This window comes from Triticum aestivum, chromosome 4B (genome assembly GCF_018294505.1).
Source record: "Triticum aestivum cultivar Chinese Spring chromosome 4B, IWGSC CS RefSeq v2.1, whole genome shotgun sequence".
Classification (NCBI taxonomy): domain Eukaryota; kingdom Viridiplantae; phylum Streptophyta; class Magnoliopsida; order Poales; family Poaceae; genus Triticum; species Triticum aestivum.
The window spans coordinates 643,383,681-643,390,510 of NC_057804.1; positions in this window are offsets into that span (position 1 = coordinate 643,383,681).

Below are 6,830 nucleotides of genomic sequence, written 5' to 3' on the forward strand. Positions count from 1 at the left end.
ATTGAACTTTAAGCGTGCGGACCCTACGGGTTCGAGAACTACGTATACATGACCGAGACACGTCTCCGGTCAATAACCAATAGCGGAACCTGGATGCTCATATTGGTTCCCACATAATCTACAAAGATCTCTATCGGTCAAACCGCATGACAACATACGTTGTTCCCTTTGTCATCGGTATGTTACTTGCCCGAGATTCGATCGCCGGTATCTCAATACCTAGTTCAATCTCGTTACCGGCAAGTCTCTTTACTCCTTACATAATGCATCATCCTGTAACTAACTCATTATCTACATTGCTTGCAAGGCTTATAGTGATGTGCATTAGCGAGAGGGCCCAGAGATACCTCTCCCACAATCGGAGTGACAAATCCTAATCTCGAAATATGTTAACTCAACAATTACCTTCGGAGACACCTGTAGTGCACCTTTATAATCACCCAGTTACGTTGTGACGTTTGGTAGCACACAAAGTGTTCCTCCGGTAAGAGGGAGTTACATAATCTCATAGTCATAGGAACATGTATAAGTCATGAAGGAAGCAATAGTAACATACTAAACAATCAAGTGCTAAGCTAACAAAATGGGTTAAGTCAATCACATCATTCTCCTAATGATGTGATCCCGTTAATCAAATGACAACTCATGTCTATGGTTAGGAAACTTAACCGTCTTTGATTAGCGAGCTTGTCAAGTAGAGGCATACTAGTGACACTATGTTTGTCTATGTATTCACACATGTATTATGTTTCCGGTTAATACAATTCCAGCATGAATAATAAACATTAATCATGAAATAAGGAAATAAATAATAACTTTATTATTGCCTGTAGGGCATATTTCCTTTAGTCTCCCACTTGCACTAGATTCAATAATCTAGTTCACATCATCATGTGATTTAACACCATTATTCACATCTGTATGTGATTAACACCCATAGTTCACATCGTCATGTGACCAACACCCAAAGGGATTACTAGAGTAAATAATCTAGTTCACATCGTTATGTGATTAACACCCAAAGAGTACTAAGGTATGATCATGTTTTGTTCGTGAGAGAAGTTTAGTCAACGGGTCTATCACATTCAGACCCGTATGTATTTTTTGCAAATATTCTATGTCTACAATGCTCTGCACTGAGCTACTCTAGCTAATTGCTCCCACTTTCAATATGTATCCACATTGAGACTTATAGTCATCTTGATCGGTGTAAAAGCTTGCACCGATGTAACTCTTTACGATGGGTTCTTTTATCACCTCCATAATCGAGAAATATTTCCTTAGTCCTCACTAAGGATATTCTTGACCGCAGTCTAGTGATCTGCTCCTAGATCAAAATTGTACTCCCTTGCCCAACTCAGAGCAAGGTATACAATAGGTCTGGTACACAGCATAGCATACTTTATAGAACCTATGACTGAGGCATAGGGAATGACTTCTCATTCTCTTTCTATTTTCTGCCATGGTCGGGATTTCAGTCTTACTCAACTTCACACCATCACTATAGGCAAGAGCTCCTTCTTTGACTATTCCATTTTGAACTACTTCAAAATCTTATCAAGGTATGTACTCATTGAAAAATCTTATCAAGTATCTTGATCTATCTCTATAGATCTTGATGCTCAATGTGTAAGCAGCTTCACCGAGGTCTTTCTTTGTAAATACTCTTTTCAAAAACTCCTTTATGCTTTCTACATTATTTCTGATCAACAATATGTCATTCACATATACTTATCAGAAAGGCTGTAGTGCTCCCACTCACTTTCCTGTAAATACAGGCTTCACCACAAGTCTGTATAAAACTATATGCTTTGATCAACTCATCAAAGCATATATTCCAACTCTGAGATGCTTGCACCAGTCCATAAATGGATCACTGGAGCTTGCACACTTTGTTAGCACCTTTAGGATTGACAATCCTTCTGGTTGCATCATATACAACTCTTCTTTAATAAATCAATTTAAGAATGCAGTTTTGACATCCATTTGCCAGATTTCATAAAATGTGGCAATTGCTAAGATGATTCGGACAGACTTAAGCATCGATACGTATGAGAAAATCTCATCGTATTCAACACCTTGAACTTGTCGAAAAACTTTTTGCGACAAGTCGAGCTTTGTAGATAGTAACACTAATATCAGCGTCTGTCTTCCTCTTGAAGATCCATTTATCTTCTATGGTTTGCCGATCATCGGGCAAGTCCACCAAAGTCCACACTTTGTTCTCATACATGGATCTCATCTCAGATTTCATGGCCTTCAAGCCATTTCATGGAATCTGGGCTCATCACCGCTTCCTCATAGTTCGTAGGTTCATCATGGTCTAGTAACATGACTTCCAGAACAGGATTACCGTACCACTCTGGTGCGGATCTTACTTTGGTTGACCTGCGAGGTTCGGTAGTAACTTGATCTAAAGTTTCATGATCATCATCATTAGCTTCCTCACTAATTGGTGTAGGAATCACAAGAACTGATTTCTGTGATAAACTACTTTCCAATTCAGGAGAAGGTACAATTACCTTATCAAGCTCTACTTTCCTCCCACTCACTTCTTTCGAGAGAAAACTCCTTCTCTAGAAAGGATCCATCTTAGCAACGAATATCTTGCCTTCGGATCTGTGATAGAAGCTGTACCCAACAGTTTCCTTTGGGTATTCTATGAAGACGCACTTCTTTGATTTGGGTTCGAGCTTTATCAGGTTGAGACTTTTTCACATAAGCATCGCAGCCCCAAACTTTTATGAAACGACAACTTTGGTTTCTTGCCAAACCATAGTTCATAAGGCGTCATCTCAACGGATTTTGATGGTGCCCTATTTAACGTGAATGCAGCTGTCTCTAATGCATAACCCCAAAATGATAGTGGTAAATCGGTAAGAGACATCATAGATCGCACCATATCTAGTAGAGTACGATTACGACGTTCGGACACACCATTACGCTGTGGTGTTCCAGGTGGCGTGAGTTGTCAAACTATTTCACATTGTTTCAAATGAAGACTAAACTCGTAACTCAAATATTCGTCTCGGCGATCAGATCGTAGAAACTTTATTTTCTTGTTACGATGATTTTCCACTTCACTCTGAAATTCTTTGAACTTTTCAAATGTTTCAGACTTGTGCTTCATTAAGTAGATATACTCATATCTGCTCAAATCATCTGTGAAGGTCAGAAAATAATGATACTTGCCATGAGCATCAACACTCATTGGACCGCATACATTCGTATGCATTATTTCCAACAAGTCAATAGCCCGTTCCATTGTTCCAGAGAACGGAGTTTTAGTTATCTTGCCCAAAAGGCACGGTTAGCAAGCATCAAATGATTCATAACCAAGTGATTCCAAAAATCCATCTTTATGGAGATTCTTCATGCGCTTTACACTGATATGACCCAAACGGCAGTGCCACAAATAAGTTGCACTATCATTATCAATTTTGCATCTTTTGGCATCAATATTATGAATATGTGTATCACTACGATCGAGATCCAACAAACTATTTTCATTGGGTGTATGACCATCGAAGGTTTTATTCATGTAAACAGAACAACAATTATTCTCTGACTTTAAATGAATAATAGTATTGCAATAAACATGATCAAATCATATTCATGCTCAACGCAGACGCCAAATAACATTTATTTAGGTTTAACACTGATCCCGAAAGTATAGGGAGTGTGCGATGATGATCATATCAATCTTGGAACCACTTCCAACACACATCGTCACTTCACCCTCAACTAGTCTCTGTTTATTCTGTAACTCATGTTTCGAGTTACTAATCTTAGCAACTGAACAAGTATCAAATACTCAGGGGCTACTATAAACACTAGTAAGGTATACATCAATAACTTGTATATCAAATATACCTTTGTTCACTTTGCCATCATTCTAATCTACTTAATATTCAGGGCATTTCCACTTCCAATGACCGTTTCCTTTGCAGTAGAAGCACTCAGTTTCAGGCTTTGGTCCAGCTTTGGGCTTCTTCGCGGGAGTGACAACTTGCTTGTCATTCTACTTGAAGTTCCCTTTTTTCCCCTTTGCCCTTTCCTTGAAACTAGTGGTCTTGTCAATCATCAACATTTGATGCTCTTTCTTGATTTCTACCTTCGTCGTTTTTTCAACATCACGAACAGCTCGGGAATCGTTTTCGTCATCCCTTGCATACTATAGTTCATCACGAAGTTCTAGTAACTTGGTGATGGTGACTAGAGAACTTTGTCACTCACTATCTTATCTGGAAGATTAACTCCCACTTGATTCAAGCGATTGTGGTACTCAGACACTCTGAGCATATGATCACTAGTTGAGCTATTCTCCTCCATCTTATAGGCAAAGTACTGTCAGAGGTCTCATACCTCTTGACACGGGCATGAGTATGAAATACTAATTTCAACTCTTGGAACATCTTATATGCTCCGTGGCATTCAAAACAATTTTTGAAGTCCCGGTTCTAAGCTGTAAAGCATGGTGCACTAAACTATTAAGTAGTCATCATACCGAGCTTTGCCAAACGTTCGTCTGCATCTGCTCATGCAATAGGTCCATCACCTAGCGGTGCATCAAGGACATAATTCTTCTGTGCAGCAACGAGGGCAATCCTCAGATCACGGATCCAATACGCATCATTGCTACTAACATCTTTTCAACACAGTTTTCTCTAGGAACATATCAAAATAAACATATGAAAGCAACAACACGAGCTATTGATCTACAACATAATTTGCAAAATACTACCAGGACTAAGTTCATGATAAATTAAAGTTCAATTAATCATATTACTTAAGACTTCCCACTTAGATAGACATCTCTCTAATCATCTAAGTGATTACGTGGTCCAAATCAACTAAACCATAACCGATCATCACGTGAAATGGAGTAGTTTTCAATGGTGAACATCACTATGTTGATCATATCTACTATATGATTAACGCTCGACCTTTCGGTCTCAGTGTTCCGAGGCCATATCTGCATATGCTAGGCTCGTCAAGTTTAACATGAGTATTCTGCGTGTGCAAAACTGGCTTGCACCCGTTGTAGATGGACGTAGAGCTTATCACACCGGATCATCACGTGGTGTTTGGGCACGACGAACTTTGGCAACGGTGCATACTTAGGGAGAACAGTTTTACCTTGAAATTTAGTGAGAGATCATCTTATAATGCTACCGTCAATCAAAGCAAAATAAGATGCATAAAGGATAAACATCACATGCAATCAATATAAGTGATATGATATGGCCATCATCATCTTCTGCTTGTGATCTCCATCTCCGAAGCACCATCATGATCACCATCATCACCGGTGCGACACCTTGATCTCCATCGTAGCATCATTTTCGTCTCGCCAACTATTGCTTCTACGACTATCGCTACCGCTTAGTGATAAAGTAAAGCAATTACAGGGCGATTGCATTGCATACAATAAAGCGACAACCATATTGCTCCTGCCAGTTGCCGATAACTCGGTTACAAAATATGATCATCTCATACAATAAAATATAGCATCATGTCTTGACCATATCACATCACAACATGCCCTGCAAAAACAAGTTAGACGTCCTCTACTTTGTTGTTGCAAGTTTTACGTGCCTGCTACGGGCTGAGCAAGAACCGTTCTTACCTACGCATCAAAACCACAACGATAGTTCGTCAAGTTAGTATTGTTTTAACCTTCTCAAGGACCGGGCGTAGCCACACTCAGTTCAACTAAAGTTGGAGAAACTGACACCCGCCAGCCACCTGTGTGCAAAGCACATCGGTAGAACCAGTCTCGCGTAAGCGTATGCGTAATGTCGGTCCGGGCCGCTTCATCCAACAATACTGCCAAACCGAAGTATGACATGCTGGTAAGCAGTACGACTTGTATCGCCCACAACTCACTTGTGTTCTACTCGTCCATATAAGATCTACGCATAAAACCTGGCTCGGATGCCACTGTTGGGAACGTAGTAATTTCAAAAATTTCCTACGCACACGCAAGATCATGGTGATGCATAGCAATGAGAGGGGAGAGTGTGTCCCCGTACCCTCTTATACCGAAAGCGGAAGTGTTAGCACAACGCGGTTGATGTAGTCATACGTCTCCACGATCCGACCGATCAAGTACCAAGCGCACGGCACCTCTGAGTTCTGCACACGTTCAACTCGATGACGTCCCTCGAACTTTGATCGAGCCGAGCTTTGAGGGAGAGTTTCGTCAGCACGACTGCGTGGTGATGATGATGATGTTCTACCGACGCAGGGCTTCACCTAAGCACCGCTACAATATTATCGAGGTGGATTATGGTGGAGGGAGCCACCGCACACGGCTAAGAGATCCAAGGGATCAATTGTTGTGTCTATGGGGTGCCCCCCTCCTCCGTATATAAAGGAGGGGAGGAGAGGGTCGGCCAAGAGGAGGAGGCGCGCCCAAGGGGGGATTTCTTATCCCACCGGGAGTAGGACTCCTCCTTTTCCTATTTGGAGAGGGAGAGGGAAGGAAGAGGAAGGAGGGAGGAAGGAAAGGGGGGCGGGCCCCCTCCCAATTCGGATTGGGCTTGGGGGCACCCCCTCCCTTGCTCCTTTCCCCTCCTTTCCACTAAAGCCCATTAAGGCCCATATACCTCCCGGGGGGTTCCGATAACCTCCCGGTGCTCCGGTATTGTCACAATCTCACCCGGAACCATTCCGGTGTCCAAATATAGTCGTCCAATATATCGATCTTTATGTCTCGACAATTTCGACACTCCTCGTCATGTCCGTGATCACATCCGGGACTCCAAACTACCTTCGGTACATCAAAATACATAAACTCATAATATAACCATTATCGAACTTTAAGC